Genomic DNA, 12762 nt, shown 5'->3' with positions numbered 1-12762 from the left:
TGACAGCTTTTATGAGTGTAGGAGGTGGGTATAGTTGGTACTCTTGACAAGTTCATATAACAGGTCCCCCAGCTAGTAATAACATTGGCAACACCAGAAGATTACGGCTGCAGGGATGGGGAGGGATCTCAGTGAACAGATGACTTCAACTGAAACCACAGCCAGCAGCACAGGGGACACTTTACGTAGATTGTACATACAGTCCCTTGTGCTGATTTTTTTTTCTTTAATTTACTACATTTAGGCTTAAACGTTTTCAGAACGTATTCATATTATCCAGGGCTATGGTGCGCAAAGCCTTTTCTCTAAAGCAGTACATGCATAGCATATACACTGCAATGTGGGTGCATTGTCCACTACTGTTTGGAGAGTGTGTTTTGAATGATACTGTAATACACCAAGGTATGCACATTGCAGCTTGGTTTAAGCTGCTCATTTTACTGTGCCTTACTGTAATGCACCAATGTTAATGGGTCCTTTAGGGATAAACAGGGTTTCAGTCATTGTGAAGAAGGCTATATGTCTAGTGTCCACCTATTCTCTTGCTTTAGGATTTGACAATATGTTATTAACCCTGAATGTATCCCCTTTCACCAACATTAGCTACTAGAATCATAGATCTAGAACTTTTAACCCGGTTGTCTCTGTCTTCATCTTTACTATATAAAAATCACATTGTAAACACGGCCATTTACATTCCCAGAAGAATTTATCACTAGACAAATATTCCTGTTATTTCTGATATCTGTAATTTCTAATGAGTGCATTGCATGGATGGGGGTGGTATACAGTGTGTTCGCAATGTTTTACTGATGACCAGGCAGGGTTGTGGGCTGGGCTGTGATGGATTAAACACATTAAAGTAAAATTACAGGCAAAACTTTTTATTTTTATTTTGAATAGAGCATTAGAAGGTTATAACCCCTATCAGACTTTGTTTTTATCACCATTTGTGTCCCATCGTGGAGATTTCCCTTCACGTCCTGTCCCATAGCCAAACAAAAGTGAGAGGAAATTTAAGGGAATTTCTTGGGGACACCCAGGTCACCAGAAATAGTGTCTCCATTGGAAGATTTCCCCTCTATTAATTTTCTGGGGACAATGCAAAATTTGTGATTTTCTTTTACTTTCAGTGATAATGGTTAACAGGACAAATAGAGAGGTGAATCTCCTTAATTGGGGGCACAGACAGCAATAAAAACTGACAAAAATTCTAATCCCTCTCCACTATATTCAAAACTCTTTAAATGGTACACCTGATTGAGTCATATTTATCAATGTATTTAAAATATGAACTAAATAAAAAAGCTGCTACATTGTTGATGAAAAACCTGTCATGTTGTATAATAACAGAAAACATGGCCCTTGTCTAGTATATCCAAGCATTTTTTTTTTCATTAAAGCATTTTTTAAAAGCTAGAGTACTCCTACATTACTCATTATGCATGGTACATACTGTATCTCTCATTATATTTGTTTAATTGCTTATTCAAACATTTCTGCAGAAGAACATAAAGCTTGAGAAGTCAGCTGCTACTTAAGAGACACTTCAGGAGTACTTTTTAGCCTCTTATTATGAAGAACGTGGTTCAAACTATTCCTGGTATGCTGTGAGTAAAGGGCAGCAATGAATTATTGCAGCTCCACAAACAGCAAGGATACAGCATGTGAATTGAGCTGTTTACTAAAACCTGGAAAATTTGCACATATATGCTAACCCATGGAACATGATGGCTCTCTGTGAAATGGATTAATCACAATCTTGTCTCTCACATATTCCAGGAGGGTGAAGAACTCTATAAATCACTGGCATCCATGTGTCAGTAAAATTAGAGCTTTTTGTGCTATAATGCACCTCGTGGTTTTGTTCTGTGTGCCAGTGGTGGTACCTGGGGGTGTGGCAGTTTACATAGAGGGTGCCCTAGGGCAGCATCCAATGACTGTGAATGGGAAATAGAACAACTTAGGTGGACTTACAGAAGAGAGAACTGGTGGTGGTTGGGGCCAGAAAACTGTGAATAGTGTTCTTACCCTTTTTCTGCTAAAGGGTGAATGTTTAAGGTGGAGAAGTGTTGGAATTATTTTTACAATGTGCCACTGACCACTGATGCTGGAGGGTTATCGTTATTACCACTTACCACCAATGATGAAAGGGGGTTTATTGTGGGAATTTACACCAGTGCTGCCAAATACACCAATGCTGGCTGGTTACTATGATTGCCAATGACATCATTGCTGTGGCTTATTTCACTCCCACACTACAAGCTATACACCGTAAAGAGACACTTACTTCATTGGGCATACATCTAGGTGTTCAGCAGGTGGCATCCTAAAAAGCATTCTTGATAAGTGTCCTTTCTAACTTTAAATTTTAATCATGTTGATTATGTTGTGTTGAATCGCGGCTACTTTGTGGATATCATGCAGCCACTGATGTAAGCAGCAAAGACAGAAGAAGAGATAGCATATGACACGAATGTAGAAATAAGTGCCTCCTGGGACTACTTTAGAAAGTCCTCTATATTTTTTGTATTTTGTACATTTTACCTCATTTACACTTGTATTTTTATTATTAAAACATTCCATAAAAACTAATTAGAGTTACTTTCATATCACCACAAATGATACCTGGTTCCATATTTTCTAAAGGAGGGGGGTGCTGGAAGAGAAAAGAGACAAGGGCGACCTGGGGACGTTGAGGTATTCTGATTTGCAGGTATACTGTACATCCCTGAATGCATAGGACTCTCAACATGAGTCTTTTAAACTGCAGTTGTCTATGTCTAATTGGATGTTTTTGCTGAGGCAGGAAGTCAGATTTATTGCCCATGACCTTGGCAATGGCATTGTGCAGTTTATGACCAAAAATGAAGATTCCTATGAAAGGGATCTTTCATCAGGCCTATTTAAAGACTGGATATGCCAGCCATGGTCTTACCCACAAAGCATGCTTGGCAGTCGCTGACCCAAACACAGCCCAGGACATAGAACAGATTTTGTCAATTGAAGCTTCCCATGGGCAGAGAGAGAGGAGTTTTAGCAGAGGAGTTTATATATTTGCAGGACACAGTGTCCTCTAATGGTAAAGTGGTATATCCGGCCAATCTCATGAGGACCGTGTTGACTAAAGGAGGTGATTCCAGTTGTTGGACTTCCTCTTCATCATTTCCTCATCATTTTGATATCTTGTTGAAAAGAAATGACTTTCACTCCATTGTACCAGAATGTTATCTTTTAGTTTAGTCATCATTGGGAAGTCAATGCTTTTTTGAGGTGTTTGAAATGCTTGAACTGCTTTTTAGGGGCATTACAAAGGCAAAAACATGAGTCAAGTCAAAATCTGCATACAGATCATTCTCATCCACATCTTTTTTTGAAGTGTCTGAAGAGGGTAGCCTGTTCAGAGTAGGCGTTGAGACCAGTTGACTTGTCTCAGAAGAAAAGTGTGGAAGTAGACAGTCCTTGTGCAGGGTGATTGGAAGCAAGCTCCTTCAAAGAGTCCTGAACAATTTACTTAATGAGTGTGACTACCTGTTTGTTATCATTATCCTTATCCTTGGCTGCTTGAACAAGCAGGCTTGGGTGGTTTGAACACCACAGTCCTAGCAAACATTGGATCTAGTGTAAGAATGATGGTGGTTAAAGTGATATTTGGAGGAAGCGTCATGATGTTGTCTAGATCTTAATGAAGACCTGACCCTGGATAGCCTGGAAGGGTCTCTTCTTTCTCTGGAGGATTGCTGGCATTCAGATCTTGTAAGGCTAAAAGACAAAGCGCCCGTTAATCAACTTTTCATTGCAGCTGAAAAGAAAAAACCTTACCTGAAAGATGTCCTATACCTTCTTGGCAAAGCCTGGTGGAAGGTGGCAGTGACAGGTCCATGTCTCAGGACATGAAGAAAACATTACTGCAAAAGGCTTGCAGGAATAAAATAGAAAAGCTCATGAATACACAGCCATTCATTCCTATAAACTAACATGCACAACAGCAGGAAAAAACACCAGGAGAGTGCTGGCCACAGGGACGTGCTGCAACATAAACAAATCACCCCCCCCCCCCCAAAGTACCCTTGTATGTAGTGTTTAGGGACAAGGGCCTTAAAATGAGGTGGGGTAAGTGGAATCTGGAAACCCCCGTTACAATATGGTGGGAAGCAATATCTGCCATTCAGAGGTCAATGAGACCTGAGTTACATTAGTACCCCTTATCAATTTCCACAGTTGAAAGAAAAAAAAAAACACCAAGACTGTGAGGAAAAGCCCTTTAATGAAATTAAACACAAACACATCATTACTGGCTTTAACCAGTTTTACACCACCCTATATCAGAAATAATATATATATATATATGCGATTTTGGAGTTCCGGGTAGGGGGTGCACACGGCCATTCAAGGCCTCAGCTGTCAATCACCGGGTCCTGGTCGGTGATTACTCACCGTCACCCAGTGATCGATGAGTATCTCTGATGGGGGAGAGACCTGTGTATAAACAACACATATCTCTCTCCTGTCAGCTCCTGCGCACTGCTTTGTATGGCTCTGTATAGCTAAGCCATACAAAGCAGTGAGCTTACAGTGTAAAGTACTCACACAGCACACAGTGAAACAGCACATAGTTAACTCTTTGATCGCCCTAGATGTTAACCCTTTCATGACCAGTGCCATTAGTACAGTGTCAGTGCTTTTTATTAGCACTGATCACTGTATTGGTGTCACTGGGGATGTCAGTGACATCAAGTCAGTTCCCCCCAGTGTCAGAATGCCCATCGCAGTCCCGCTGTAAGTCGCTGATTGCCGCCATTACTAGTGAAAAAAACAAAACAAAAAAAAAACTGCAGTATATATACCGCCATTTGTAAACGCTATAACTTTCACGAAAACCAATAAATTTAGCCAAGATATGTCGCAGAATACATTTTGGCCTAAATTTATGATGAAATTTGATTTTTAAAATTTGCTTTACTGGACATGTTTAACTGCTTCCCATCCACCCTATAGCAGTAATACTACTACAGGGGGGCACGGGTGTGCAAAATCATATATATCGGATGTCAATCACCAAGTCCCAGCCGGCGATTACTCGCCGGGACCGGGTGATCAACAAGCATTACCGATGGAGGGAGAGAACTAAATAAACAATACATTTCTCTACCTTTTCAGCTCCTGCACACTGCTATGCATGGCTTTGCATAGCAAAGCTATACAAAGCAGTGTGCTTACAGTGAAACACAGCACACAGTAAAACAGCACACAGTTAACTCTTTGATCGCCCCACATGTTAACCCCTTCCTGTCCAGTTCCATTAGTACAGTGTCAGTGGTTTTTATTAGCACTGATCACTGTATTGGTGTCACTGGGGATGTCAGTGTCACCAAGTAAGTTCCCCTCAGTGTCAGAATGCCTTTCGTAGTCATGCTATAAGTTGCTGACCGCTGCCATTACTTGTAAAAATAAAAAACGAAATCCCAGTATACTGTATATACCGCCATTTGTAAATGCTATAACTTTCATGTAAATCAATTCATTTACAAATATTAGGATTTTTTTTAGCAAAGACATGTCACAGAATACATATTGGCCTAAATTTATGACGAAATTTGATTTTTTTAATTTTTTTACTGGACATGTTTAATAGCAAAAAGTCAAAAATATTGCTTTTTTCTCAAAATTGTTTTTTTTTTTTATAGCGCAAAAAATAAAAAATGCACAGGCAATCAAATACCCCAAAAAGAAAGCTCTGTTCGTGGGAAAAAAAGGATGTAAATTTCATTTGGGTGCAGCGTTGCATGACCGCACAATTGTCAGTTAACCACTTGCCAACCTCGCTATAGCCGAATGACGGCTACAGCGCAGTTGTCCAGTTCTGGGAGCGCGTCTTATGATGTTCTCCCAGAACGCGTCCTCATGCGCGCCCCCAGCAGCGCGCACCTGGCGATCTCCGTGATTGCTGTGTTCTATGGAAACAGCTGATCACGGGATGTGGTAAATGGCCAATCACAGTGGCCTTTTACCACATGATCAGCTGTGTCCAATGACACAGCAGATCACGGAGTAAATACAGTTGCCTGTTATCATGCTGTCACAGTGTGTGGAAAGTACTGCCGATAACAGGCAATTGTCAGAGAACAGATCGGCACTGATCATCAGGGAACTGAGGATCAGTGCCCAGCACTGCCACCCACTAGGGCCTAGCAGTGCCTCCCACCAGTGCCCAGTAGTACCAGCCATCTGTGCCCATCAGTGCCACCCACCTGTGCTGCCAGTCAGTGCCCATAAGTGTCGCATATCAGTGCAGCATCATCAGTACCGCCTATCAGTGCTGCCTATCCATGCCACCTCATCAGTGCCCATCAGTGCTGCCTGCAGCCTCATCAATGCACATCAGTGAAGGAGAAAAATTTTATAATAGAAACAAAGAAAAACTTTTTTTGCTCTCTTTTTTTTTCATAATGCAAAACATAAAACACTCAGCAGCGATTAAATACCACCAAAAAAAGCTTTATTTGTGTGAAAAAAATGATAAAAATTTCATATGGGTACAATGTTCAATGACCGCGCAATTTTCATTCAAAGTGCGACAGCGCTGAAAGCTGAAAATTGGCCTGGGCAGGAAGGGGGTATAAGTGCCCAGTAGGCAAGTGGTTAAAGTAACGCAGTGCCACAATGAAAAAATGCCCTGGTCAGGAATGGGGGTTAAATCCTCAGGAGGGCAAGTGGTTAATTGCAAAAAGTCAAAAATATAGTTTTTTTCTCAAAATTGTCTGTAATTTTTTATTTATAGCACGAAATATAAAAAACACAGAGGAAATCAAATGCCACCAAAGGAAAGCGCTATTTGTGGGAAAACAAAGATGTAAATTTAATTTGGGTGCAGCGTTGCATGACTGTGCAATTGTCAGTTAATGTAAGGCAGCGATGTACTGCAAAAAATGGCCTGGTCAGGAAAGGGGGTAAATCCTCTGGAGGACAAGTGGTTAAAGCCCAACTCCAAGCACAATAAACTTATCAGCATTCCAGCAGATATATATTTAATTCCCTAAAAAGCTGCTACATTAGGCAAATCATCTAGTTTACATGCCAGAGGTAGTACATTTCCAGCATGGCCGGCACGGTCCAATGTAAGCTCTGCGAGTCTCATAGTCTACACGGCTGTGGTCGTATCTCCGTCTTCCTCTATGCCATTCACAATCACACTTTTGTGAATGGCCAGTTAGATTATAGGGGTCAGTTCTGTCCCTAAATTGTGCTAAATTAAAGAGAAAATAATATTCTATGAACAGCGTGTTTCATAGCAAATATATACAGTATATTGTACATCCTCATTTAGTGAATGCTATTTTAGAATAGATGCAAGAACCCAGTTCCATTGGTATGTGGATAACAGTTGTGTCATACGATTAGCTTTCCATTGGTATGCGGTGCATAGCTTCTAGATGTGAAATCACAAGTTGTATTGGTATGCGGCTGCATAACTTTAGAAATGAAATGCTAAAGTACATCAGTATGCAGCTACATAACTTCCAGAAATGACAGAAAGTTACCCTATATAACCATTTCTTCATTCAGGAACTCAAAGCTGTTTATGAGGATGTAAACAGTATATTCCCAGATTTTAGTGCTTAACTGCTTAAGGACAGCCCTATAGTGGCATCTGTGCACAAAATCACGTATATATACGTGATTTTGCATTTCCAGGTAGGGGGCACGCGCAAGCCGGTGTGCAAAATCATGTAAATATATTTCCGCCCTACCCGCGCCACCATTCACAGTTGTCAATCAACAGTTAACCCTTTGCTCACCCCTGACATTAACCCCTTCCTACCCACTGCCATTAGTACAGTTTCAGTGCATTTTTTTTTTCTCCAGTGACACCAAGTTAGTTCCCCTCCAGTGTCAGAATGTCCGCCACAGTCCCACTAAAAGTTGCTCATTGCCGCCATTACTAGTAGAAAAAAAAAATCCCATTATCTATACTGCCATTTGTAAATGCTATAACTTTCATGTAAACCAATTAATTTACACGTATTAGGATTTTTTTTAGCAAAGACATGTTGCAGAATACATTTTGGCCTAAATTTATGACAACATTTGATTTTTAAAATTTTTTTACTGGACATGTTTAATAGCAAAAAGTCCAAAATATTGTTTTTTTCTCAAAATTGGCAGTCTTTTTTTAATTATAGCGCAAAAAATAAAAAGTGCACAGGTGATCAAATACCACCGAAAGAAAGCTCAATTCATGGGAAAAAAACTACATAAATTTCATGTGGGTGCAGTGTTGCATGACCTCGCAATTGTCAGTTAAAATAACACAGCGCTGTAACGCAAAAAATGGCCTGGTCATGAAGAGGTGTAAATCCTCTGGAGGGCAAGTGGTTAACAAGCAATGCAGATAATATTGTTAAGAAGGCATGGTAATATTGACAAGCTAGATGCATATGGAAAGACAAGAAGGACAGAATTCCTATGACAAAACTGATTATTGAAAGAATTGAGGGGAGCAAGTTTACAAGGCAAAAGGAACTTGAAGTCTTGTAAAGTGATATTAAAGGACATTTTTTTAATAAAAAACATGTCATACTTACCTGCTCTGTGCAGTGGTTTTGCATAGAGCAGCCCTATTCCTCTTTTTGGGTCCTCGGCACTCCTGGTCCTTCCCTCCTGCCAAGTGATTCCAGAGCAAGCAGCATGTCAATTCAAACACAGAGCCACAGCTCAGACCCATCCCCTCTCTCTCCTCATTGTCCCACTGGCTGTGATTGACAGCAGCGGGAACCAAAGGCTTCCACTGCTGTCTCAGCCAATGAGGAGGGAGAGTCCCTGGAGAGCTGAGACCCTCGTGCACATTGCTGACTCACGAAGGAGCGCAGGTAAGTATTAGGGGGGTTGCTGTACACAGAAGGTTTTTTATACCTTCATGCATGGAATGCATGAAGGTAAAAAACCTTGAGACTTTACAACCACTTTAACTATATGAGACTGGGAGCACATATTTATGAAGCAGTGACATTCAGGAAACATTAACTGCAAAAAAAATAAATCACTTAATTTTGAAACAAATTTACTATAAATAAATATATTCTAAATATGTCCCTGCGTGTTTTAAAAACTGATAACTATGTAGTACTTATCCCCAAAGTTGCTGGTGATGTATGCATTCCCTGAGAAACGACCCCTCCTGGCAAAGCCACACCCTCTGACACACCAAGGCTAAAGAAAGAGGATTTCTTCGGGACCCAACCAACAGCAGCAAACCAAGCAGTGATGTCACACTCTCCTTCGGACTCTCATCTAATCAAAAAAATAATTATTATTATACAGGATTTATATAGCGCCAACAGATAATGCAGCGCTTTACAATATAAGGGGGACAGTACAATTACAATACATTTCGACATGCTTTAGAATTAGTCCTCATGCATACTGACCATTTTTACAGCTGCTGTTTTTGGCTTTTGATGTTTTTTTTTCTACAGCCTTTAAACCCCCCAGCATGTTATCCTATGTGTCTATGCACACATAGACTGTAATTAATGTTTTTTGGCTGGGGCGTTTTTTGGCTTGAAAAAAACCCAGAACTAGTGGATTTCTAGAGGAGTTTTTTTAGCTGTAAAAACTCTCTAACGCTGAAAAACGTGGCAAAACGCGGTAAATTGTGGCAAATCAGCGTTTTTGGACTTTTTTCTTTACCAAACAAAATATACTTTTTTGGTAAAAAAAATTATAAAAATGCTAAAACCCGCAAATGTGAAAATACACGGCAAAACGCAGCTAAATGCTAATACAAAAACGCAAAAAAATGCTGAAAAACTCAAATTTTTAATGTGAATTTACACAGCTAATGTAACCAGCGTTATTAAAACACCCAGTGTGCATTGAGCCTTATTCAGACAATGCAAAGCATTCTTTGAATGGCACCTGTGCTGAGTAGCTGACCTCCTGTGTTCAGAATGCATGCCAGCCATTTGTGGTGGAACCCAGAAGCAAGTGGAGATTTTTGGAGTAGTAGTATCTACTTTAGTGATTTCCAGCTTCCAGGAACAGGTATGGTATATACAGTACATATTAGACAAGATAAAGATAAGGTGCTGCTACCTAGTTAGAAATTCTTTGGGTGAAGCTCAAAATCACCATGCCAGACCAGCAGTCTCTATCTGCTCATTTATGGACATCCAAAAAAATGAAATGTCGACAACAAGTTGCAACTGAAAAAAAAATTCTTTATTGTATGCAAGCAGTAAAATATTTCAGAAAGCAACCAACACTAATGCTTTTCAGTGAAGAAAAGGCCTTATTCATAGCCAGTCTAGTCTGGTCTTTTCTTGACTGAAACGCATTAGTGTTGGTTGCTCTATGGAATATTTTACTCCTTGCATACAATAAAGAAGAACATTTTTTATTTCACCGTGTTGTTGACACTTAGTTTTTTTTGGTGGTCCAAAGTGGAATGTATAAAATATCCATACCTTGAATTCTTCTTTAAGTTTTGATTGTCATTTGAGAAATATTAAAGCAGGTCAGGCAAAAAAAGAGAGGGTCAGACTCACAGGGAAACACAGGGGAAGCGTAGAGGTCTCAGGGAAGTGGGACCTGTGAAGAATGTTGAATAACTCTTGGTTATTTAGCTCAAAAATCCAAGGGAAAAATTTTATGTACATTTTCTGCAAAATAAAAAAGAGCATTGGAATGCATATGCTATAACAAATTGTTCTATTACTCTAGAGTCCTACCTTTTACAATTCTTCTGCGGAAGTGGACCATTGGTCTGAGAAATGAATAGAGAATTTTGTGCCTTCCCACCAGCTAGTGAATATAGATACTAGTGGTGCACCAAAATGAAAATGCTGGTGCCAAAACCGAAAACAAAAAATCAAAATGCACTTGGCCAAAAACCAAAACCAAAACCAAAATGCGCAGTTTTTAAAAATAAATATACATGTTTTTGTAAAAAATACACTTTGATTAAAATAAACAAAAAAAATATATACCCAAATTTTTTGTAAAATATGAAAGAGGATGTTACGGCGAGTAAATAGATACCCAACATGTCACGCTTTAAATTTGCGCATGCTCCTGAAATGGTGTGAAACTGCGGTACTTAAAAATCTCCATGGGTGATGCTTTAAAAATTTCTAAAGGTTAGCAGTGTAAAGTTACAGAGGAGGTCTAGTGTGAGAAGTATTGCTCTTGCTCCGATGTTCGTGGTGATACCTCACATGTGTGGTTTGAACACTATTTACATATGCGGGCATGGCCTACGTATGCATTCACCACTACGTGCAAGCACACGGGGATGAGGGCATTTTAAACTTTTTTTAAAAATTTATTTAATGGAGTTTTTTTGTACTGTCTCTTTAAAAAAAATGTAATCCCTTTTATTCTTATCACAAGAAATGCATGCATCCCTTGTGATAGAAATAATTAGTGACAGGTCCTCTTTATGGAGAGATATGGGGTCAATAAGACTCCACATCTCTCCTCTTCAATGTAAAGCATTGGATCAAAAAAAGCATTGATCTAGTGCTTTAAAAAAAAAATGTCCGAAACCGGAAGTGACATTGCTCCGGTCCTCCAAAGGCATAGAGATGAGTAGATGCCATCTTATCTTCACTCATCTCTATGCCCAGCGCCGGGATTGTAGATGGTTTCTCAGGTAAGGCTGCCGGGCAGCAGAGAGGAGCGGTGGCAAGGGGCGGGGTTTTTTCGGCACCTCTATCTGTGCTTTTTTTCATATCAGCTGACGGCCGAAAGGGGTGTTTTTGGCTGAGACATTTCGGCCACCGAAATTTCGGTGCATCCCTAATAGATACCATAACAGTCGTAGAAACTATGTTATGTATTGTGTGACTAATATGTTTCATGGGTGCATGTGAAGGTAGATACTTTAATATCTATATATTTTATGAATTGCTATTTTTTAAATATGGAGAGGTTGAGCTATTTATATCTGGTGAAAAGCATTAATACCATTTACAGTATGTTCTCAATGAGACACAATAAAGGCGAATATTTTTTAACAGCAATTTGTTATATGATCTATTTAGTACCAAAACAATTCCCTTTTAGTTCTTCAAGTGTTTGTGCAAATATATTTATTAGAGGTTGGTAAACCCTTAAAGTGGTTCTAAAGGCAGAAGGTTTTTAAAAAGAAAAATGTCTGTGTCCAGCTCCCCCAGCCCCCCTTATACTTAACTAAGCCCGATCTTAATCCAGCGCTGTGCCTGAGAACAGTGGATCTCTCCACACTCTCCTTCCTCACTGGCCATGGAGGCAGCAAAAAGGAGCCATTGACCTGTGAGGAGAGGGCTGAGCTGCACTGTGTGTGTCAACAGACACACACAGTATGGGTCAGGAGCGAGCCTGCATGCATGCCCCCATAGTTAGCAGCTTGCTATGGGGATATTCAGTAGTGGGGAGGAGCCAGGAGTGCTGACAGGGCATCTGAGAAGAGGAGAATTGGGGTGGCTCAGGGTAAAACAGTTGCGCAGAGTAGGCAAGCATATCATGTTTGTTATTTTAAAAAATCCCTTTAAGGGGATATAAAAGTTCACACCCATACCAATTGTATTTGTAAACTGATGTACACATATGTGGATATGTGAGTCGAAAGCCAGCAGACTGTGACCCCACAATCCTTTCAAGAGCACATTTGAAGGTTAAGTAACTCTAGATCTCAGTTAATCTCATATAATCTGGTATTACTAAATAAGCATGCAACAGACTAGTTCCCTTTCTCAGAATGCCACTCGGAAGACTCGGACA

The sequence above is a fragment of the Staurois parvus genome, unplaced genomic scaffold (assembly GCF_062004578.1).
Source record: "Staurois parvus isolate SC_StPar_1 unplaced genomic scaffold, SC_StPar_1.0 ptg000058l, whole genome shotgun sequence".
NCBI lineage: Eukaryota > Metazoa > Chordata > Amphibia > Anura > Ranidae > Staurois > Staurois parvus.
The sequence above is the reverse complement of the archived record's forward strand: the minus strand, read 5'-3'. Positions refer to the sequence as shown.